At 39.6% G+C, this 25957-nt stretch overlaps 1 protein-coding gene across 1 annotated transcript in view; it reads right to left on the bottom strand.

Moving 5' to 3' along the window:
* The window catches only part of colec12 (collectin sub-family member 12), a 124432-nt gene extending 98921 nt beyond the window's left edge, over positions 1-25511 (bottom strand). The window contains exons 1-2 of the mRNA XM_052023076.1: positions 24739-25511; positions 13391-13441 (exon numbers count right to left, since the gene is read on the bottom strand). The gene's annotated coding sequence lies outside the window, so the exon portion shown is untranslated. The remainder of the gene's footprint in view (positions 1-13390; positions 13442-24738) is intronic.
* Positions 25512-25957: the final 446 nt, after the last annotated feature.

Raw genomic sequence — 25957 nt, 5'->3', positions numbered from 1 at the left:
TCGACTAATAGGCTGAGGGCCCGAAGGAAATCGGCTCCCAGGAGTGGCTGGGTGACGGCGGCAAGGGTAAAGTTCCAGGTAAAACGGCTGTCGTCGAATTGTAATTGAACTGTATGGGTACTGAAGGTTCGTATTGTTGTGCCGTTTGCAGCTTTGAGTGTGGGATCCTGTTGCCTGCTACAAGTGTCATGGCCAGTCGGGGGAAAAATACTGACCTCTGCTCCAGTATCGACGAGGAAATGATGCCCCGACTGCTTGTCCCACGAATAGGAGGCTGTGTTGGTGGCCACCTGCTGTAGCCATCAGCGGCGGCTGGCCCTGGCGTTTCCCTGAAACTTGCAGGGTGGGCGGCATCCATGGGCCTCCACGCCCCACCTCTGATGGTAGAAACACAGCTGGTCGCTAGTGTCGTCGTCTGTGTTTCTGGGGTGTGGTCGCTTGGTTGCTGGGACTGGTTTAGGTAGGTGTTGGGCCTGCGGTCTGGCAATTTGGCCGACGGACGACCCGCTCTCGCATTTGGCCTTCCACAGGACATCTGCCCGGGCGGTTACTTCACGTGGGTTGCTGAAATCGGCGTTCGCCAACAACAGGTGAATGTCGTCGGGTAGTTGTTCAAGGAAGGCTTGTTCGAACATCAGGCAGGGCTTGTGTCCCTCAGCCAAGGCCAGCATCTCGTTCATCAGGGCCGATGGGGATCTGTCTCCCAGGCCAGCACGCTCACGACGGGAGAGGCGAAGGTCTGAATAAGAAGGTCTTTGAAAGCCGGGTACTTGCCTTCCTCCGGAGGAGACTGGATGAAGTCTCCGACCTGGGCGGCTGTCTCCTGGTCCAGGGAGCTGACCACGTGGTAGTACCGTGTGGAGTTGGAGGTGATCTGCCGAAGTTGGAATTGTGCTTCGGCCTAGTCGAACCAGACGCAGGGCCGAAGTGTCCAAAAGGTGGGCAGCTTGAGTGCCACTGCATTGGCTGCTGCGTTGTTGTCCATTGTGTGGGTTCAAAATCCGTTTGGACCATCGGGGTCACCAATGTAGCGGCTGCTACCACGATGCGAAAGTAAGACATTAGTCGATGAGTTGCAAAACAAAACTGATTTATTTTCCCGCCTTGTGTGGGCCTTTTAAGAGGAACGGTTCCCGCCCACCGAAAACAGAAATGACGTATGCGCTACGTCATCAAACTTTTCCCGCGCGCGGGTTCTCCCCGTCGCTCGGGGAAGACGAAGGCCCAGCACCATCTTGGGCCTTGCCGCTCCGACAATGCATGACCCGACCGCCAAGCCGGTTCGCTTGTTCGGACGGTGAGTCGCTACACAGTTGTATTTAAAAAAAGCCAAGTTTTTGAATGTGTGGTATTCATCTTTTCGTAGATAGTAAACAGCTCGTACAATGTGTATCTGAGAGTCCTAGTTTTGGGCACTTATTGTCTTCTAGCACATGAACACAGGAAAATTAAAAACAAGATTTATGCAGGATATCCAAATACTGAATTCAGATAACAGATTACAAAGATTGTAATTCAAAGCTAGGTGGCAAAATTCATCTTTGGTCACTAGCATTAAATGGTACAAGAGTATTCACCTCTGATTAGTCTCACCCACCACACCTTCCAATTCTTTGACTGCTGAGACAAACAAAATGCAGAAGAGGGAAGCCATGGTCAATGAAGGAAAAAAATGCTCTGGAAGTTCTTCACTGGCCCTCTCAGCAAACTGCAACTAATCTGGGAGATCACTTACCGCTAATATTCTTGATGAGGCAATGCTGGCCTCAATTGCTTAATAGTTGCAATATTTTAAAATTTATTTCATTATAATGCTTTATACAATATTGAAATTAATAGTGTCCAAAAAATACAAAAAATAGTCCTGGTCATGCTAACACAGCTGTTCTGAGAATTTTGAGCAATATCATTTACTGAAACCTATAAGGTATAAAATTTCAGTAAAGCAATAATAACAAAAGCAGGAAACAGAGCAGCACACTGTGGATTCTACATTGCTCCCAGGGGCTTCCATATTGGCAATCGCAGATGTTGATGTTTCTGAACTACATCCATAAATGTGGCCACCCCAGTCCTGTATTCATGACCACATAATGTTTTGTGACCATGGGATATTTTATGTATTGCCATTCCTACCAGATCAAACCTCCCACCACGAACTAACCTTGCATTTTGGAAGCAAATGACAAAATTAGTCACCAGTTAAAAAATAGTTGCATTTTCAGTGAGGCAAAACATGCATTTCTTTTTTTTTAAGAAACAATTTAAAGATAGCTTTACTCTTCTTTTGGTGTGGAGTGTAACTACATTCATACTTTTAATGACATCCAGACTTAAAATGCATGTAATTTTCTATGTATTAATTGTCATGTGTGTAACATATTTGTCATAACTAGTATCATAGAAACACAGTAAAGCAGCAGGGGTAGGCCATTCTACCTGTTCCACCACTCAATATGATCATGGCTGATCCTCCATCTCAATATCATATTCTCATATTTTACATTCCCTTATGACATAGTAGGATAACATTTGGATAATCGAGTCAATCCCATTGGTTCTATTTTCCCAGTTATTTCCTGTAACCTACTCTCTCTCTCAAATGCCTATCAACTCCCACCAATTCTCTTGTCACCCACCTAAACTAGGAATAATTTATATTATCCAACCAGCATATCTTTGGGATTTGGGAGGAAACCCTCTGGGAGAACATGCAAAATCCACACAGACGACACAGGTCAGGATCAAATCCAGGCCACTGAAGCTGTAAGGCAACTGCACCACCCACTGTACATCCTCATATGTCTTGATCCCTTTTGTGTCTCGAAATCTATCTCCTTTTTAAATGTATTCAGTAACTTGCCCTCCACAGCTAACTGTGATAGAAATTCTACAGGCTCACCACCCTCTGGGTGGAGAAATTTCTCTTCTCCCCAGACCTAAAGATCTTATCCTTCATCCTTTTTAAACTTTTAAAAATTTTTTTTAGTTATACAGCACTGGTAACAGGACCTTCCGGCCCAACGAGCCCGCGCTGCCCAATTACACCCATGTTAACCTTCCTAACCTGTATGTCTTTGGAATGTGAGAGGAAACCAGTAGCACCCGGAGGAAACCATGCAGTCACAGGGAGAACGTACAAAATCTTTATGGAAAGCGGGGGGAATTAATAGAAAGTAGAGGAGACCATATGTTATTGCTCACCAGATCGAAAAAGTGCAAGTGAGTCACTGGTTCATCTGGAGAAATTGTTTGGGTCCCTGAATAGTAGGAAGGGAAGAGGTAAAAAGACAGGCACTGCATCTCTTGCAGCTGTACAGGAAAGTGCTTGATGAAGGGGAGTGGTTTGCGGAGATAGAAAAGTGGATCAGGGAGTCACAAAGAAATGATTCTTCTGAAATGTTGAAAGGGGAGGTGGGGGGGAAATATGGTCTGGGGATGGGATCTTGTTGAAGATGGTGGAAATTGATAAGGATGATCAATTGAATGGTGAGGCTAGTGAGATGGAAAGTGAGGATCAGAGAAACTCTGTTCTTATTCTGTCCAGAGGAGAGGGTGAGAGCAGAAGTGTGGGAGATAGATTAGGTGTGATCAAGTGCTCTGTTAACTATGGTGGAGGAAAATTCATGGTTCAGGAAGAAGGAAGCCATCTCTGATGGAAAGGCTCATCATCAGATCAAATATAATGGAGGAGGAGGAACTGGGTGAATGGAATTTAGTCCTTACAGGAGTCATGGTGGGACAAAGGAGTCTGTAGGTTCCTAATGGATGCTTGTTGCTAGCCCAGCCCCTGAGACAGACTAATACAGAAAGAGAAAAGAAGAGTCAAAGATAGATAATATGAAAATGAAAGCAGGGTTGAAATTAGCAGAAAAAGTGATGAAATTTTCAAGTTCCATACAAGTGCAGGAAACAGCACCAATACCATTGATGATGTACTGTGGAGAATAAAGTGAGGGGGGAGCTCAAGTAGGACTAAAACTTAAAAAGTTCCACTTATCCCACACAAATTCAAGTGTAACTTGGGTCCATGCAAGTTCCTATAGTTTGATCTGGAGAAAGTAAGTGCAGATGAAGAAGAAGTGGTTCAAATTGAAAATGAGTTTAGCTCAGCAAATGAGTGTGTTGGTTTAGGGGAATTGATGGGGCCTCTGTTCAGAGAAGAAGCAGGGGGTCCTTAGAACATTCTGATGTGGTAGAGGTCTACACCTTTGCATTATTTTCATAGAAACCTCTTTTAATACTCTGTATGCAGATTAGTAGGTCTTTGGGAGTTATTAGCTTTCAGTTTTCACGAATTTCTCCAGTGTTTTTTTTTAACTAACACTAATTTACTTTAATTCCTCCTTTTCATTAGCCTCTTGGTTCCCTAGAGTTCTGGGAAGTTATTTGCATTCTCATCCGTGAAGACAAAACCAAATTATTTGTTTACTTGGTCTACCGTTTCTTTGTTCTCTTATATAAATTTTCCCATTTCTGATTGTAAAGGACCTAGATTTGCCTTCACTAATCTTTTAATTTTTTCATACTTGTCTAATCTTCTATAAATCTGCTTTTATGTTATTGCAAGCTTACCCCTATACTGCAATTTTGCTTTCTTAATCAATTTCTTTGTTTTTTTGATAAATTCTAAAGTACTCTTAATCCTCAAGCTTTCTACTTTTAATGACAATATTACAATACTTTGTTTTAGATCTAATACTATCCCTAACTTCTACTGATAATAGTTGCACCAATTTTCATTCTGTGTTTTAGTGCCAGAAAAGAATATATAACTGTTGCAGTTTCTGCATTCATTCATTTTGTAGACATCCCATTAACGATTGTCATCCCTTTAACAATTGTGTTATGTGATAATCTACTCTCTGGACTACAATTCCAGAAGCAGCCTGTGTGGGGCAAAGCCACAGTAAGAATTCTGCCAGAAACTTTTAACCTTTTTAACAAAGATGCTTTGTCAATAGTTTAAATCACTGACTATTTTTCACTATGTTCCTTTATCTTCGGGAGCAAATGAGGGAGATACATGGGTATTCGCATTTCTAATGCCTGGTCCATATGAATAAACCAAAGTATTGGGATTGAAAATTTCTGAAATGTTCCCTTTAACATTAAGTTTTGTCAGAAGAAAATGTCTTAAAGTCTATATCCACAACATATAATTATCTTAAGTATCAGCAGGCAATGACTTTGAAATCTCATTGATCTAAAATAACTGCTTATGTCACTGGATCATTCTCATATTTTTCCTGAATTGCCGACAGAAACTGACAGCTAAACCACTCCAATAGAAATAAACTGAAGTTTGAAAAACTTGACTATAGCTGCAGGTTTCACTATTTTTCATGGTAGCCACAATGAATATAGAAAGAAACATCGAAGTATTGAAAACAAGGTTTAGTTCACAATGGATAATTTAAAAAATGAATTTCTACTATTTCCTTCAGTACATAATTTCAAATATATTTTTAATATTTAGTTCTTTGAAAGATCACATTCTTTAGAGTTTTAGGTATATCAGTGCTAACTTTCCAGTGTACATTTTCCACATTCTTTCACTTATGTTGGCATTAATATTAATATCGGAAATATGGCTAGTTGCATACGATGATTTCACTGAACTGTTTTTGTAACAGCTGACAAAGCTGCAGGGGTCTTGCAGTTAACACAGGAAAAACTCTTCTCCAGCCCTCTCTGTTCAGTAATCTAGAAACTTCTTTGGAAATCCTCTTGTTTTTCCACAGACTCTTCGTCAGAAGTATGACAAAAATACTAACAGGATAAATATTTCTCTTCTGTGCAAGTTGGCATCATGGAATTCCTAACATATGGATTAAATGGACTAGGACGGGAAATGCTTCAAAGGTGACAGAATTTTTGAAGGAAGCAACGTCTGGAGGAGACTTGAGGATGCTGAATGGAAGTCCAACATATCTAACCCTGCCATAGACATTCCTGCTGGAGTAGGGCTCTTTGATAATTTGAGAATGATGAACTACATGCTGAGTGTATCCACTTAATTTGACTCCAGGGGGACCATGTACATTAAGCCCAGCACATTAAAACAGTTATACATAACATGTGATACAAATTAAATAAATTAACATCTGAGGAAGCTTTCTCCTATCTTTCATTAAGTTTTAATCTGGCAAGCATCAAATGCAGTACATTTCCTGCAGCAACTTCAGCTAATGAGATCGTAAGCAAAAAGTGTAAATTTTAGATTGATGTGCACACTTGAACAACAAAATTCAGGAATTAGTAGGAAACCAACTTTAATTAGAAGATATTCAGCAGAGCGATCTGCAGGAAGGGTTCCAGTAGTTTATATGGGTTATTCCAACAGATCAATTTATTTTTACCTGTATGGGTGCCGCTCTATCAACATGCACTTTTGAAGAAAAAGGAGTGCATTTGTTTGGTGGCCCATCACTGAACCGAAAGGCTGCAGTTCACGCCATTGTGGGATGCAATGCAGCAACAGCGGAAACTTACTCCACAGCATTCTGCACCTCTGAAGCCGGGATGGCCAAGAATAACATTTTCATGAGTACATCATAATGTGCCAGTATCCTTTAATGTCACATAGTATCATGATCGGTCATCAGTACTGCATAAAATTCCAAAAGCCCCCTGCATATCACTGTTATTACAGGGACTGGATTAGTTCATGGCGAAAGTCAGCATCACAATACAAAATAGTAAATTTACTCTGGACTTTAACAGCGTTGATTTTCATCAGGCAATATGTATCTTAGTACGTACGTGAGCATAATATCTGAACACCTCATAGTTCTGTATGTGATCATAAAAGACAGACAGTTAGGCATTGTGCATTACTGTTCAATAAACGATACTTCTAATTAAAACATCACATTGCCTGTGTCAAGATAAATCAGTGAAATGGTCATACTGATCAGTTACTGATAAGTTCTGGTATGACATCAGCCAAGCAGATAGAAAAACGTCATTAGAAAGATGCATTGCAGCAGACCAGAGATCAGTTGCTTCAGCATGGATAGAACATTGGCTAACAGGAAACAGAGAGTGGTAGCGAAAGGTGGTTTTTCAGGCTGGAGGAAGGGGACGGTGGACTTCCCTGAGGATGGTTCAGGGAATGCTACTTTTCTTAGTATACGTTATAGCTTGCACTGGGATGTACAGGATACAATTTCCAAATCTGTAGAAGACACAAAACTTGGAGGCATAATGAATTGTGAGGAAGATAGTAGAGGATCAGGAGATACAGTTGTGGACAGGGGGGATTCAAATGGGCAGAAAGACAGTAGATACAATTTAATGCAGAGAAATGCAAAGTGCTACTTTTTGGTAGGAAAATTGAGAAGAAGCAATGTAAACTAAAGGAGACTATTCCAGAGAGGGTACAAGAACAGAGAGATCTAAAGTATAGGAAGAAGGTGGCAGGGTAATTGAAGAAAGTGGTTAAAAGAGCACAGTAGATAAAAAGAGGCACAGAGTACATGGGCAAGGAAGTCATGATGTCTTTTTATAACACACTGTTTGGGCTACGATTGGCATATTGTGTCTAATTCTGGAAGCCACACTTTAGGAAAGATATACATTCTTTAGAGGGTGTTGAAGAGGTTTCGGGATTGGGTACCTTAGTGAGTTGAATAGACTAGGATTATTCTCCTTGGAACAGACAAGGTTGTGAGGGAATCTGATAGTGCTATTTAAAATCTTGAAGGGTATAGACAGAGTAGATAAAGGGAAGTAGTTCTTATTGGCAGAAGGTAAAAAACAGGAAATTGATTATGAAAACAACAAAAAGTAACATAAGGAAAAGTGTTCTTTGCATGAGTGGGTAGGAACTGGAATTTATCACAAAGGTTAGTAGTGAAGGCAGATTTAATTCTAGCATTTAAAAGGAGCTGGATGAGTATTTGATATAAAATAATCTGTAGGGCTTTTTGTTGAGTGGACTAGGTAGATTGCTCGTGTGGAGCAGTGGCAGATTTGTTAGACAAAATGGCCTCCTTTTGTGTTGTAACCAGTCTGTGGTTCTGTTGTTATGCTCATATTGCAAAAGACCATTATTGCTGTCATTTCTTGACCTTCTTTGACCATGGTTCATGTTGATCCTTGGGATCAATCTACTTATGGCTAAACATATAATTCATTGCTCCTGTTCAGTGCTCTACTTTGATGAAGCATTGTTTGAGCACAGCAAAGGCCTTCTTGTTTAGCATTTATTCCCAGAAACATTTCCACTCTGTTGTTCATCAATAAATCTTTCAAAGTACAGGATTAAGACCACCCAAAAAACTACAAGAGAAAGTTATTGGTATTCCACTGTGAATTTGAAACATGAATTCAACAGAAAAGGGAATAATTTGTTATAGAAAACCTTTTGTACATCTAGCATATAGCAATTATTAATTTGTAATTGGTTTATTATTGTCACTTGTACAGATATACAGCAAAAAACTTTGTTTTGCATGCCATCCATACAGATCATTTCAAAACATAAGTACATTGAGGTAGTACAAAGGGAAAAGTAACGACGGAATGCAATTGCAGAGAAAGTGCATTGCAGGTAGACAATAAGGTGCAAAGTCCATGACGAGGTAGATTGTGAGGTCAAGAGTTCATCTTAGTGGGTAAATACTAGAGTTATGAACATGCTGACAATTAAGTGCTCATATATACTAATCCATTTACCAATATTTGGTCCGTAGCCTTCTATGCCCTGGTGATTCAAGTACTCAGCCAGATAGTTATTAAATGTTAAGAGAGTACCTGCCTCCACCACCCACTGGGTTAAAGAAATTCTTCCTCAGATCTCCTCTAACCTCTTACACTAAACCTATGTCCTCTGGTTACAGACATGTTTGCTGTGGAGAAAACTTTCCTACTATGTATCACATCTATGCCCTTCATGATTTTGTATACCCCTATCAGGTCCCCCCTCAGGTTTCTCTGCTCCAAGGAAAACAAATCCAGCCTATTCAGTCTCTCCTCATAACTGAAATATTCCGTTCCAGGCAATATTCTTGCAAATCTCCTCCGCAGCCTCTCCAATGCAATTATGACCTCCACATAGTGCAGTGACTAGAATAGCCCACAATGCTCCAGCTGTGGCCTAACCAAAATTGTATAAATTTGTACTATGACCTCCATGCTCTTAAATCTTGAGCCCTGGCTAATGAAGACAAGCATTCCATATGTTTTCTTCACCACCTTATCTATCTGTGCTACTAAGTTCAGGGATCTTTGGACTTGTACACCAAGGTCCCTCTGTTCCTTAATACCCCCAGGCCCCTACCATCCATGGTGTATATCTTAGCCTTATCAGACCTCCCAAAATGCACTACCTTGCACTTATTGGAATTAAATTCCATCTGCCGATGCTTCTCCCAACCTACTTGCTGATCAATATCATCTTGTTGCCTAAGATTACCATTCTCACAATCAATAACACCACCAATTTTGGGCCAGCTGAAAACTTACTAATCATACTTCCTACATTTACATCTGGGCTACTAATATATAAGAAACAGAAGGGTCTCAGTGCTGATCCCTGTGATACACCATGGTCACAGGCTTCCAAACACGAAAGCAACCTTCCACCATCACCCTCTGTCTGCTATTACCAAGCCAACTTTGGAACCAATTTTCAAACCTGCCCTGAATCTCATGGTCTATAACCTTTTGGACCAAAGATCTATGTGGGACCTTGTCAAAGGCCTTACTGAAGTCCATGTAGATTATATTAACTTCGCTGCCTTCATCCATATATGCTTTTGCTTTGTCAAAAAAATGTGGTTAAATAAGTCAGATAGGATCTCCTACCAACAAAGCCATGCTGACTATCCTGGACTAATCCCTGCTTTTCCAAATGTAGATTAATAGTGTCCCTCATTTTTTTTCCAATATTTTCCCTACCACTGTATCCAGACTCATTAGCCTCTAATTAACTGGCTTATCCTGTTGCCGTTCTTGAATAAAGCTATCGCATTTACTGTCCTCCAGTCACTCAGCACCCCACTTGTGGCCAGTGGAGATTTAAAAATCTCCATCAGTGGTCCAGCAATCTCCTCCCATGCCTCTCTTGGCAACTTGGAATATACCTCATTATCCACTTTTATGCCTTCTAATCTAACACATCCATGTCTCCTTTCCTGAAAACTCCACCTACAATGTCTTGCTCTTTGGTAAACATAAATGAGAAGTATTCATTTAAGATCTCACTCATGTCCTCTGGCTCCACAAACAGATTGCCCATTTCGTCCCTAAAGGGTCCCAATCTTTTGCTGATTAGCCTCTTGCTATTAATATATTTGTAAAATGCCTTGGGATTTTCCTCAATCTTCCCTGGAAATGATATTTCATTCCCAATTACCCCTCTTTGGTGTCCTAATTTCTTTTTTTAAAGTACCCCCAATACTCTATACCTGCTATATGCTTCCTATTTTTCATTCTCAAACCCTCAATATCCTTGACACTCAGGTTTCCCTAGACTTGCCTTCCTTACTTTTCATCCTTATAGAAAGACATTGGCCCTAAACTCTCACGATTTCACTTTTAAAAATGCCCCACTGGATTTACTCACAAGTAGCTAGTCTAATTTTTCCTAATCCTGTTTCCCTCTGTAACTGGATCCTTGACTTTCTAACAAACAGACTGCAATCAGTGAGGATAGGCAGCAACACCTCCGGCACGATTATTCTCAACTCTGGTGCACCTCAAGGCTGCGTCCTCAGCCCTCTACTCTACTCCCTATACACTCATGACTGTGTGGCCAGATTCTGCTCTAACTCCATCTACAAGTTTGCAGATGATACCACCGTTGTAGGCCATATCTCAAACAGTGATGAATCGGAGTACAGGAAGGAGATAGAGAGCTTAGTGGAATGGTGTCATGACAACAACCTTTCCCTCAATGTCAACAAAACTAAAGAGCTGGTCATTGACTTCAGGAAAGGGGGCGGTGTACATTCACCTGTCTACATCAATGGTGCTGAGGTCGCGAGGGTTGACAGCTTCAAGTTCCTGGGAGTGAACATCACCAACAACCTGTCCTGGACAAACCACGTGGATGCCATGGCCAAGAAAGCTCACCAGCGCTTCTACTTCCTCAGGAGGCTAAAGAAATTTGGTTGGTCCCCTTTGACTCTCACCAACTTTTACCAATGTACCATAGAAAGCATCCTATCAGGATGTATCACGGCATGGTATGGCAACTGCTCTGCCCAAGACCGCAAGAAGCTGCAGAGAGTTGTCGACACAGCCCAGCGCATTATGGGTACCAGTCTCCCCTCCTTGGACTCTGTCTTTACCTCGTTGTCTTGGTGTAGCAGCCAGCATAATCAAAGACCCCACCCACCCAGGACATTCTCTCTTCTCTACTCTTCCATCAGGTAGAAGATACAGGAGCCTGAGGGCACGTACCACCAGACTTAAGGACAGCTTCTACCCCACTGTGATAAGACTATTGAACAGTTCCCTTATACAATGAGATGGACTATGACCTATGACCTCACAATCTACCTTGTTGTGACCTTGCACCTTATTGCACTGCACTTTCTCTGTAGCTGTGACACTTTACTCTGTACTGTTACTTTTTTTTTACCTGAACTACATCAATGCACTCTGTACTAACTTGATGTAACTGCACTATGTAATGAATTGAGCGGTAAGATCGGTTTGTAAGACAAGTTTTTCACTGTACCTCGGTACAAGTGACAATAATAAACCAATACCAATACCAATTATGGCATTGAAGTCGTCCTTCTTCCAATTCAGGACCTTAATTTCTGGATCACCCTTATCCCTTTCCATAATTACCTTGGAATTTATGGTCACGATCCCTAAAATGCTCACCACAGACACTTCAACTACTTGCCTAAGTATAGTCCAGTACTGCCCCTTCTCTAATTGGACTATTGATTACTGACTCAAGAAGCTCTTCTAGAGGCACTTTAGAAATCACATGTCCTCTAAGACTTTTACAATAAGGTGATGTCAATTAATACTAGGGAAGTTGAAATCCCCTACTATAGGCAGGGCAGTCTCCAGCTTATGACAGGGTTTCATTTCTGAGAATTGTTCGTAACCCGAACTGTTCTCAAGTCAGAAATGAACAAGAACAGGGTATGGGATGTGTGATTCTGTGCGGGGGCCAGAGGGAGGTGTTGGTGGGAGAGAAGGCAAGCTGAAATGTCTTGTTCCCACATGGAAGAAGATGCCTGTGACCCCGCAGCAGCTGACAAATCCATCCCAATCCATCTTGCCAGTCTCCCAAATGATCCCCATCCATTCTGCTGGTCTTCCAAATGCTCATTCGTATGTATGGGGTGTCCATAAGTTGGGCAATCGTAACCTCGGGAGGACCTGCACTATATCCCTATTGCTTTTGAACATTTCTGAGCATAGCTGCTCCTCTAACTCTGCTGACTGTTGGGTTGCCTGTAGTGTAACACTAACAAGTGATCACCCCTTCTTTATTTCTAAACTCTACCCATATGGCCTCATTTGAAGACACTAAAATTATTCAAATTACGGGATACTTATATTTAGTACTCTCAATATATATCAAACATTTGAGCAAAAAAAACTGTTTTCCTGTCTACTTATCTTTAGTTAACTAAAACAAGGCTTGTTACAACAATACTAAAGATGAAAATTTAGTACATAGCTTTGTTTACCAATTCTAACAGACAAAATATACCATAAGTATATTTGACTTCTAATGACAGGATAGTTCAGGCAAGCCCACACTTTTATAGCAAGAAATAGCTGCTCCCAAATCTCCACTGTAACACTATATCAAATTTAGCATCTGCTTCTGTGTTAAATGTTTCAGTGTGGTTATAATATTATTACTACAGATTTTATTAGAGTTATTAAAACATAAGAAATATGCTTCAATGGATAAGAAAACACAATGCACCAAACGTATTCTGCCAATATTGTGCAAACTCAGGGTAAGATACTTTTCCAGAAAATCAATGCCTTTTTAACTAAACCTATTTCTGGAGACATAACAGAAGTAGAATGGCAGGCTCAAAAATTTGTTCATTTATGTGAAGTTTACTAATTTCAGAAATATAAATAGAATGTCAGATTCATTCTTTCCATTCTGTTTATAAGTTTAGAGTATAGACTTGACCAGTCTCAGAATTGTTGTCTTGAAAAGTTCTTTAAATTATAATTCAATTTCTTCTCCTCTCTCCTGATTTAAGCTTCAGATGCATACACTAGATGTATTTTAGAAAAGTGTTCTGTACTACATGACTTACCTCAAAAATCAGTTCTGTTAATGCCACTTTATATGTATTTTCTGTGCATGCTGAAGGGCCTTCATTCCTTTAACAAAGGCTTCTGACACTGACTAATTTTGCAAACCCTCTTGGTAATTATTACTCACCAAACCTCTTGTAACCCATTGAATGCACCTCCTCTTCTTCACTGTAGTCGTCTGTAAGAACAAATAATTTCATCAATACAACAAAATGGAGCATGGTATTAGCCAATACAGACAGAAGAAAAGAAAGACTGGATTGCTGCAGTCCACATAAGATAAAATATCTTTATTAGTCACATGTACATTGAAACACACAGTGAAATGCATTTTTGTGTAGAGTGTTCTGGGGTCAGCCTGCAAGTGTCGCCATGCTTCCAGCGCCAACACAGCATGCCCACAACTTCCTAACCCGTATGTCTTTGGAACATGGGAGAAAACCGGAGCACCCGGAGGAAAGCCCACGCAGACACAGGGAGAACCCACAAACTCCTTACAGACAGTGGCGGGAATTGAACTCAAGTATTTGGCACTGGAATAGCATTGTGTTAACCACAATGTTTCAATTGTTTAATTGTTTCAAATTCTATACATATTCTATTAAACAAAATTGTGGTCAGCATCTACATCATGTTTACATCCCAATTAATGGATTCTGATTTTGCCATTTCTCAAATATTTTATATATATTTATGCTCCTTGTTGCTATCTCATTAGTATGACAATTTGAAGCAGTCAACAGTATTATGTTAGAAATACTTCTGTGCCATAATCTTCCAATTGTTCTTTTCAAGTTTGTAAAGCCCTTTCTCAAGCAGTTTTTCCTCATCAGTCAGTCCCTCAAAATAGAGATCAGTCTTATGGTCACTCTCCAAAGCTCTTCAGTATCTCAATGGACAGTCTTGCTGACCTGAATTTCACACAGTTATGTTTTTCTCACTTCAGCAAGTTATATTTATTTATCAACTCCAACACAAGTAAAACATTCCAAGGTGCTGACAGAATGTTCGGAAGCAGATCAGCGCTCTGTAGTGGAAATAAACCAAAACACTCCAGCAAGTCAGGCACCTTCTGGCAAAGGGTCTACAACTTGAAATATTAAATGTGTTTCGCTTTTCACAGATGCTGCCTGACCTATTGAGAATTTCCAGCATTTTTTCTTTCTATTTTAGTCCTATTGAGTAGACTGATAATCCAGTATCAGAGCCAAATTGTCCATATTTCCCGAACACTTGCTAGTCAATAAGGGATGCAGACTTGTCCATGGATGTTGAGATTCTTCACTTTCAAATAACCCTGCAGCTAAAACATCATAGAAGTACAATGTGTATTAGGCAACCTGAGGGAAGTTTACATTTAACCTGGTAAGCTATGCAAATTTGGGTAATTTAGCAATGCCCCATTTGCACTGTACAACATGTAAATTTCATCTCTGCCATCCAAGCATGAATTGGAAACCTTAGCATGAAGGAATCCTTGAACAGCGAGAATGGAAAATTGGAGGATTATATTATTGCTGCACTCATGCCACTGGTGCTGATCAGCTCTAGAACTGTCAACATTTAAAACCCAGAAAACATTTTTTTTTCCCTCTAGGTTCAGCCTGGAAGTACATGCAAATCCTCAGCTCAGCTTTCAAGCCAACTATGTTGAGCTTCTTCAGTTCAGTTGCCTTTCCTGCCAAATTTACCAAACATTGAATTTTCTCCCATCATGTCCCTGCCCAATAGATTTGTCAGTTGATAAATGTGACCTTACCTCTGGTTTCTGCCCTGCTAGAGACAGTTAGAGCTGGTCATTATCACTTTTCTTCCTTTTTATGTGCGAATATTCAAAACTAAAAGTTAAAAATGAATCAAAAGAAGCAATATTGCTTTCTGAAATGTGTGAAGTGAAGCCCTACTCTTCAAAGAGGGATTATACAGCCACAATAAGGAATATTTCTAATATTAATCAGAATTGGATTTGAATGATGACATCTGGTATTATTTTATCAGCCAGTAAACAATTATAACTTTACTCATTTTAGTTCCCTTGCACAACCAAAAGAGCAAAGTATTGTAAAATTAGGTGCTTATGGATACTCATGAAAGGGGCTAAAAAGTGAGTAGTGATTTGTACACTGATGTGGCTAATAAACAAGTATGTACATTTGGTAACATGAGGCTTGGCAGAATTTGTCAATTATTTTTGAAAACATTTCTTGTTATTGTATTTTTATTCATATTCATCTGAAGTTTACTTGAAAAAATGAAATAGAAAAAACATAATACAGTATAATATTAATGGAACAAACAGGGAATTAAAACTTAAATATATTTTTATTATTATTGACAAAGTTTATAGGAGAAATGCTAATTGTATTTTGAAACCAAGAAAGTTGTTTTCCTAAAATTGAAGTCCTCCAAAAGGGAGGGAGTGGGAGTCTTGTACATGAGTGCGACTTATATATTAGTTTATATGGTATGTCTCAATCTGCATTATTCCAACAGAAGTGTGTTTCTGAAGCCATCAAATAAATAGATTTGCCAGATTTTGCAGTGAACTGCCAGGTCCATTCATTAATATCAAAAACAAATGTGGACCCTGTATTGAACCTGTGGTACACTGATTCCATTCCCACTCCAACCAAGAAATATTTAATAACATAGCTCTATATTTCCTGTCTGGCTGCTGCTATTGCATTTTCTTTTATAATCACATGCCTAAATTTTCATAACAAGCTCTTCAAGCAACATTGAACATGTTTTGAGAATTCAGTTACATAATATCACTTTAATAATCCTCTCACCTACAGAGATACTGTTAGATAAAAGTTGTACATAAGAAAATAAGAAGTAGGAGCACGAGTAGGCCATCTGGCCCGTTGAGTCCTATGGCTGATCTGGCCGTGGACTCAGATCCACCTACCTGCCTTTTCCCCATAACCCTTAATTCCCCTAATATGCAAAAATCTATCTAACTGTGTCTTAAATATATTTAATAAGGTAGCCTCTACTGTTTCCCTGGGCAGAGAATCCCACAGATTCACTATTCGCTGGGAAAAGCAGTTTCTCCTCATCTCTGTCCGAAATATATTCCCCCCGAATCTTGAAGCTACATCCCCTAGTTCTAGTCTCACCTTACCAGTGGAAACAACCTTCCTGCCTCTATCTTATCTATCCCTTTGATAATTTTATGTGTTTCTATAAGATCACCTCTCATTCTTCTGAATTCCAGCGAGTATAGTCCCAGGTGACTCCATCTCTCCTCATAGGCTAACCCCCTCATCAATGGAATCAACCTGGTGAACCTCCTCTGCACCACTCCAAAGCCAGTATATCCTTCCTCAAGTAAGGAGACCAGAAATGCATGCAATACTCCAGGGGCAGCCTCACCAGTACCCTGTACAGTTGCAGCATAACCTCCCTGCTGTTAAATTCAATCCCTCTAGCAATGAAGGGCAACATTCCATTTGCTTTCTTGATAACCTGTTGCACTTGCAAACTAACCTTTTGCAATTCATGCACAGGCACTCCCAAGTCCCTCTGCACAACAGCATGGTGTGATCTTTCACCATTTAAATAATAATCTGATCTTCTATTTTCCCTTCCAAAATGGATGACCTCATATTTACCAACATCGTACGCCATGTGCCAGACCCTTGCCCACTCACTTAACATATTTATATCTCTCCACAGACTCTCCGCATCCTCTGCACAATTTGCTTTTCCACTCAATTTAGTGTCATCATCAAATTTAGATACGCTACACTCTGTCCCCTCTTCCAAATCGTTAATGTCAAAATAACTTGTCTAGAACACACCAAAGCCATCGCCCTCTATTATCTCATGCACCTCTAAATACTCATAAGTTTGATTCCAAATTATGGGTTATAAAGTTGGCCACAATTAGATTTGAAAAGTGTGCTAACTGCCAGATGTAGTACTGGTCCTGATCTAGAGAGAAGTTTACCAACAATCCAACAGTTAGCATATTTTGAGGAGGTGGAATTACGATGAATGCCAGAAAAAGGGAATGACAGTAATTTATGACACTATAGGAGTCCCCTGTCCAAAATCTGGCAACCTTGAGGCTGAGACTGTGGTAGACTTCGGTTTTTCCTGGATTATGGATTATGTATACATGAAATTTGAAACTCTTCTCCCGTATTCACCAAATATTCTTTCTGTTATCCACTTGCAAAGAAAGATATCCGGTTATTTACATCTGGCAATGGCAGTTAAAGTTGAGGTCAGGTTAATAGCACTTCACTGAAATGCTATGCTAAAGAGATCAGGTAATTTCAAATGCTCATAAATGAGACTTACCTTTAATTAATTTTCCTTGAGTCTTATAAAGCTGCATTATCTTTTGCTCTGTTCCAAATCTATGTTGTCCGAGGGCTTTAACGATCTCTTCACATATATTTATGCTTTTGTTTATGAACCCTTTCTTTATTTGATCACCAGTGTTATTACTGTCAACCTCACTGTTTTTATCTTTCTCCCTTGGATGGACAATTTCACCATCCTTGTCTGAACAATGACAGTATCATTGTCAATGCTCTTCTTCAATAACTTTTTCTTCCAAGTGTCTGTAAAACTTCAGACGTCAATCCTTTTTCAAAATCTAACAGTTCCAAAATCATGTTATTCTCTTCTGATGCACAAAGTCCTTCAAAATCAGCATCTTCATCATATGCATGAAACATAGTTCCAGTCACAGGCTATGCCAAGTGTCAGTCATGGTACCTTCAATCACTTGGTTCCATACACGTTCAGCAGCCCAGGTCAAAATCACCTTCCATCAGCAGGTCTCAATTCATAGCATTAAATGTATGTCTCATAAATTTGTCTTTAAACTTATATTTCATGGGCCTTAAAATTCTTTAGTTCATTAGCTATACCAACAATGTTACATCAGGAGGTAAATGAATGGTGAAATCAATGTCTTTCACAAGAAGCTCAGCATTAGGAGCAGTTGTCAGGCATGTATCAACAATATGTAACAACAACACTTTTCATCAACCTCAACAAACTAACACCACTTAGGAACAAAGTGCTTCTCAAACCAGTCCAAACAAATCTGTCTGATTATTCCTGCTCTCTTCATAATACAATAATGAACTGGAAATATCTTTAACCTCTTGTAACATTATGGATGCTAGCTTTTTCCCATATACATTGATTTACACCAGTATACCTAAGAACAGCAAGCATACCTTTTGCTTTATTTACACTTCTGCAATACATTTTGATCAACCATTATTAAGGTTTTTCATGGTAATTAATGCAAATGTCGTGATATTTCACTAGCATTATAGATTCATTCAGCCGAAAAGTTTTCATCAGTAATTAACAGCAAAATCTGCTGAGGCTTCATTTGCACTCCGAATTGCGTTATTCTATGATGTCTTTTAAATTTGGTTAGCCATCTTGGACTTGGAATATTCAGTTCATTGGGGAAATGCTCAGCTTTCTAAATTGACATTGGCCACTCAATTGCATCCTCAACTCCTCCTTTGGCAGGTTTGCTCCATAACCACTGTCTAAATCATCATTTTACATTCATACATAGTTTCTTATTTATTTATTTCTGAACATCAGTTTCAGCATAAAACTTTATGATCTAGTCATAAATGGTATACCCACCCTATACTCCTCACTCAGCTCACTGCTGTGCCGTTATCTAATTTCAGCAGTAATTTCAATTTCTTGGTTATAAACAACACATTATGCTTTCTTTTTGCAGTGCTACACACAGGGGAATCTCTGGCCTTGCTGACATCAATCTGACGGCAAAAAACACAGGAAATTATAGAGGTGGTAGAGTTCAGGTCATTCAGATTGACAAGGGTCAATGGTCATTCAGGTCAACTCAAGAGTGCAGGAACCAGACCAACGCACCATTTTAAATGAAGCAGTAAGCCAATAATTAACATAGCATGTCATCAAGAACTTTCACTTCACTGAATCTTCCCAGTATTTGGACAGTAAGTCTACAGTTATTTTAAATAAAGATAAAGTGGAATATTTTCAGAATGTTTTTGTTTTCAGACAATACTGTTTTCACATAGCTGGATTTTGGATGTCCAACCTCCATTGGAAATTCCTGCTCTGTATCCATGTATATGATACAAACTTTTTTACACTTCATTAGGGTGAAATAAGTCAGGCAAAAAAGGCTCAAGAAAGAAATCAGTTATAGTACGCTTGAACTTCTAGATCTTTTTATATTTCAAGTTAGTTCCTTGATATGCAGTTTTATCACAGGGCCATCAGAACAATCTACATTAGCTAGGTGGCAAGAAGGGAATGTTTAATTGTATGCAATGACAATAAGAAAAATAAAAGTAAAAATGTTAAAACTTGAACATTAACCCCAAAACTAAACTCGTTGTGTGTGTGTGGCAAAGTCCCAAACTCCAAGTCCAGGAATGGTTATTAAAGTTCAGTTCCGCAAGCCATAAGGTGAAACATGAGCAAAGGCTTCTTCAACAACCACCGTCGTCTGAAGATAAGACGTAGATGTAGAGAGAACATAGAGAGTAACTACGAAATCCAAATGTTCCATGATGGAAACCGAATGACTTGGTAGTGACTTCCTCACCCCAAAAAGCATCCCCCCCCCCATCCACTTATACAGATCATTTAACATGGTTGCAATGTGGGGTCTTTAGTTTTACAAACAGTTACAAAACTTAGTCTCTGAAAATAGCCACCATATGCTACTGATGCTGCTGAGTGCACTTATAGAATGATGACATCATTATTCATGGCAGTGACAATTTTTAAAAATCAAAAAGCTTAAGATCTTGGAAATATGAAATTAAAAACAGGATGCTCGGCCTGAAAAGTTAACTCTGTTTCCTTTTTCCAACAATTTCCACCAAGTGTTTCCACCATTTTCTGTAACAAATTTTTAATTGTTCTTTTACTTAGAACCATGCTTCCATTGCAAAACCCTCAGGGTGAAAACTTAGGTCAGTTAGTGTCTATATTTTGGGTGCTGAATGCTGCTGGAGGTCCAAATGCATCTGTAATGTGTTTGCATATTTGTGAAACAAAGTATGCTTAACCCATATGGGGGGAGGGGGAACAAGTGCACACATATGGTAAATGTCTGCAGAGCGGAAAGATTGTGCTGTCAATCAGAGGACAATGCTGATTTGATGCCACCACTACCATTGTGAAACTCAATGCTCCAGCTAATGTCCACTGTAAATTTTGTAATATTGAACAAACATTCAAAAGGAAAGTTCCACCTGTCTTTTCCAAAGGAATCATCTTGTACGTTAGCTATTGGTTTTGGTAGTATTCCCAAAATACTTATGTATTTATTGTTTTGAGTTACAAAATTTAAAAGGGGTGTGCCAGGTGATGAGGAGATATTTGCTAACATCAGAGGTACTGCACAAACTAATTACTCCTGGGAAGAAAGAGCAGGTTTGAGCAGAGCAGAACAAATTGCTTAAGGAGAAAGGAAGAGGAGAAAAAGGCTCTCAATAGGATGCCACATTACTTCAGGGAGTTCAGGATGCAAATCTTCCTAAACCTCAGCATGGTACAATCTGTGAGACAACTGTAGTTAAATAATACTCTCCTCACTGAAAATTTCCACCTGCTGCAGAATCAACTGCAACATTAGAGCAGGGCAAAGACAACAATATCAGTAGATGTAAAGGTGATTTTGGCAATGAACATCTGGGAATCATAATATTTCCAGTCTGCAGTCATAGAAATTTGCAACACCTTGCAGTTTACCAACCAAAGGGAATAGAGTTACTGGAGCTGTCTATTCAATGAGAGCAACTATGACATTCTCTCTTATCAGTGGCTGTATGTGGAAAGAGTTGTTGGTTTTGTGAGACTGCAGACTTCCCTATGGTGCAAAGTGCTACTGATTGCATGCACATCAGTTTGTCTGCGCCATTTAATTATTTTGCTTCAGTAATTACCAAAGAAATAGGAAAAGCAGAGATTACATTGTCTAGTAATGTGAGTAAAGTGCTTTCAAAATAGTAAAAGGGCACATACTTTAAAAATGCTAATCAAACTCAAAGAGGATAAAACCCTACACCAGGCAGATTGTATCCAAGATTTTAAAAGAAAATGATAGCAGAGATATTGATGTATGTGGGCAGGCACGGTAGTGTAGCAGTTAGCGTAACGCTTTACAGCGCCAGTGACCCGGGTTCAATTCCTGCCGCTGTCTGTAAGGAGTTTGTACGTTCTCCCCGTGTCTGCGTGGGTTTCCTCCAGGTGCTCCAGTTTCCTCCCACATTCCAAAGACCTACAGGTTAGGAAGTTGTGGGCATGCTATGTTGGCGCCGGAAGTGTGGTGACACTTGCGGGCTGCCTCCCAGAACACTACGCAAAAAGCGCATTTCACTGTGTGTTTCGATGTACATGTGACTAATAAAGATCTTATCTTTATGGTTTAGAAAAAGGTGTGGCAACAGAGGACAGCCATATTGCTAACATAATGCCTTTATTTAAGGAGGGCAGGGGAATAGAACATGTCCTGGGAATTATGGGCAGGTCAGCTTAGTGTTGATAATAGGAAAAATAATAGAATTCCTACTAATGGAGAGAACAGAAGAACACTGACAGGCAAAAAGTATTATAATAAATTGACAGCATGGATTTCAAAGAGGAAAATACTGCTTGGCCAAGTCTATATTTTTTTTGAGAAGGTAATGCAGTAGATGTAAATTATCCAGATTTTCCAAAGGCCTTCAATCTAGTAGCCCTAGCAGACTAATAAATAAGTTTAGAGAATTTGGAGACACGAAACAAGCTGCAAAATGCATTAGTAACTGACTTCAGGTATGAGGGCACATTGTGGGAGTAAGGAGTAGCTATCCATAGTGGGAAAGTGTAGATATTGGAATTCCATAAGAATCAGTGCTGGGAAGACTGCCAAGCAAAATTTGCATTAATTATTTAGACTCTGGAGTCAAAAACACAATTTCTGAATTTGCAAATAATACAAATTGGGGGGGGGAGGTGTGATGGAGAGGGGGAGCGACAGCCAATACTGAGGACGACTGCAATAAATTACAGGAGAACAGTAACACACTTGTTAAATGATAAGTAATCAGCAAATGAAGTTCAATACAGATAGATGTGAGGTAGTATACTTTGGTAAATTGAGTAGAAAGGTTACGAACTACACAGATTAGCAAGCCTACAAAAGAAGCAAACTAAGTGTAAGGGTTTAATTTTTAGAATCGAATTGAAAAGTAACAAGTTTTGCTAAACCTGTATCAAATCTTTATCAAATCCTGGTTAGACCACACTTAAAGTATCGAGTCTAGTTCTGGTCACCTATTGGCAGAGAGGGTGCAGATACTATTTTGTAGGATGATCCAGAAATGTGTCAAGAGAGGATGAGCACATCGTGTCTCTTTTCTCTTGAGCAAAAAAACTAATGGGTAACCCAATAGAGATTTTTAAAATTATGAAGGGTTTTGATAGAGGAGATTTAAAAGGTATGCTTCTACTTGTGTGGAGGACTGGAGGTCATCAGTATAAGATCGCAACCGAGAAAGTTAAAAGTGAATTCAGCAGAAATGTCAAGCCAAAGAACAACGTAGATGCACTTAAGGGTAGCTGGATAAACATATATGAGAATAGAAGGAATATAATATAATATTGATAGATTTGAATGAGGAAAAACTACAGAAGGCTTAAGCAGAGCATAAATACTGGCATAGACAGGCTGGGCCAAATGACCTGTTTCTGTGCCATAGGATACTATGTAATTCTATGCATTTATTCTATAATGGAACCTGAAAGGAATTCCATTCTTAGAACAAACAGCTCTTATGTGATCATATAAAAAGATTCATGTGAATAAATGTTTGGCATCCAAGCAGCAATTATGTGGCAGTCCATTTGAAAATCCTCCAGTATGATGTCTGAAAACCTTTCAGCTTAGTCGCTCAAATGCTCAGAAAAGCCTGTGGAACAGTCAGCACCTGATCCAGCTGAAATACACCTCCTCTTTAAGAGATGCAGGCTTGCTTTAAGAATTGCTGGCTAGTTTTAACCTGTGTTAGCCACAGACCACACTGGCTTCCTGGTGCTATGCCCAGCCAATCAACAGTGTGGTTTGCATTGGCTGGACATCAACATCATTACAATGACCAGGAATATTAAGTTGCTGTGCAGCTTGCATTGCAATCAAAAGGAGAAGTTAATCATGCATCATGATCCTTGCCCCATTTTCAGGGCCTATAATATGTATCACCAACAGATCTTTGATCTTATGTTTTTGCTTCCTAATTTGGGCTAACTTAAGCAAAAATATTATTCCTGCTTAAGTAAATCCAACTGGTCATTGGGCAGATATCCCACTGAAACAAAATGGAATCCCCCTAGTGAAAAATCAAAAGAACTGCAGATGCTGGAAGTTTAAAACAAAAACAGAAAATACTGGAAATACTCAGCAGGTCATGCCGCATCTGTGGGGAGAGACAGAATCAACATATTGAGTTGGAGATCCCCAGCTGGATGCTCTAGTCCAGCCCTCTAACTCGCCAACTCCAGTTCTGCCCTAATGAACATAGCTGTAGGAAGTTCTCGATCCACTATTGGTCCCGTCTTCAGTTACAGATGCTCCAGGCTCTGGAATTCCCTTCCTCTTTTAAAACACTCCTTAAACCTACCTCTTCAACCAACCTCTTGGGCTTCTACCCTAATATCTCCTGATGGGTCTCACAGTTAAACTTTGACCACAGTGCAGTCAGTGCTTTGAGACGTTTTGCTATCTTCGAAGTTCTATAAAACGCACGTTGTCGTTGAGGGAACAAGCAAAAGGTCACAGAAAAGCTGCGATCGTTTTTCTACAGCGGGTCTGGAAATGTATCGCAGCCAAACGTTTTCTCCTGTGATATCTGCATGTTGCGTTTGCTGGAGAGATTTAAAAGCCACTCCAAGCAGCCGAGTAAATCAGTTCTAGTCCCATTGCCACAAAATTACTACCAGATGTTATTTTTTTAAAGAAAAGCAAATTAAAAGACATTGCATACCCCGAGGTCAAAATTCCTGCTTTCAGAATGTAAACAAGATGACTGGAGATTTCGGATTGCGAAAGTCGACCCATTATTATTCATTTGGACAAAATTTCGGAACATTTATAAAGCAAGGTTTACGCATACTCATTTCTATTGCTGTTGTACACATTAACAACAGAAAGCAGCGTCGACCCGACAGAACACGAAGTAGCGGCAAAGTTAAAACACGATTAAATAGACATAATATTAAAATAAAGCTCTTTTGTGCTATATGTATCACATTAACCATTGTCAACTTTGACAAAACTAATCAGGTCATGAGCGAAGTTAAACATTTTCTAAGAGCTTGGATTGAAACACTTTCAAACGAAGAAAGCACATAAGGAAATGTCAACACGCTCATCGAAACAGCACAGATTCCTCGTATTAAACTTGCAAATACTGTAACTTTTCGCTCTAACTTCGAACCTACCTTTCATTTCGTGGGCGAAGAGGCTCAAAAAAGGGAAAAATAATGGTTTCGAAAAAAAAGAATAAACTCTTTAAATGTTCTTGGTACCTTTCATGCTGGAACTTTGTATGAATATTAATATGCTACAACTGAGAAATTAGTATTCCAGAACTTTCATATCACACATCCTTGGGATTTCTTTTGAAAATCTTTTTCAAAAAAATGAAAACGATTGTAAAACTAGGTTCGGAATATCCACTGGTACAAGAAGGACCGGCAAATCGAGAGTCTCGCTCTCTCGGATTACAAACTGCAGAAGGCAAAGTGTCTAGATCTTTGAAAGTTTTAAGTAGAGGATTTAATCCACTGGCTACAATCAGACCACAAAAATGTAAAACGTGAAAGGAAGTACCCAGCCTTCAAGCTCTTCTCTAGCACATGTTTTCATCATCTGCCTGCTCTCCCAATATTTGTTTACAGTGAGGATGAACACACATTCCGCCAGAGCTTCAGGTAATGCTTCGGGCGAATACCAACGAATATGTCCCGATCGTGTTACACATTACGTGATTCCTAAGAGAAACTAGCGCAACAAAATCTGGTTTTCATTTGGCTTCAAAGTGCAAAACGTCACTCCCTTGCTGAAACATTCCTCCTGCTCCTCTGGTGTTATTAGCAAACTTTGGAATCGTCAAGGGGACTGTGAAAAAAAACATGAATTTTCAAACGGCGAAGTATGTTGGAATCTCCTACCATTTTGTTGCGTTATAAATGAATACGGTTCCGTAGATTTTTATATGTAGACCCATCTCTTTCACTTTGGACTAGAATTACACCGCGCACTCACAAGGCGAAAGAGGTGTGGGTTCACCAGGCTGATTCCTGGGGTGACAGAACTGACCTATGAAGAAAGATTTGGACAACTGGACTTATATTCGCCAGAGTTTAGAATGGGAGGGGAGGGGTGTGACCCCATTAAAACGTCTGAAACCCTGAAGGTAATATACAGATTAGACGCACGAAGGCTATTCTCAATGCTGGGGAAGTCCAGCCTAGGGTGACAACCTAAGGACATGTGGTAGACCATTTAGGACTGAGCTGAGTAAAAAATTCTTCACCCAAAGAATGGTAAACTAATAGAATTCTCCACCACAAAAGGCAGTTGGGGCCCAAATTCTTAAATCAATTCAAGAAGGCATTAGATCTAGTACCAACGGCTAAAGAGACCAAGGGATATGGG

The sequence above is a fragment of the Pristis pectinata genome, chromosome 9 (genome assembly GCF_009764475.1).
Source record: "Pristis pectinata isolate sPriPec2 chromosome 9, sPriPec2.1.pri, whole genome shotgun sequence".
In the NCBI taxonomy this organism is placed as follows: Eukaryota; Metazoa; Chordata; class Chondrichthyes; order Rhinopristiformes; family Pristidae; genus Pristis; species Pristis pectinata.
Note: the sequence above shows the minus strand (reverse complement) of the source record. Positions and strands in the feature narration are given on the sequence as shown.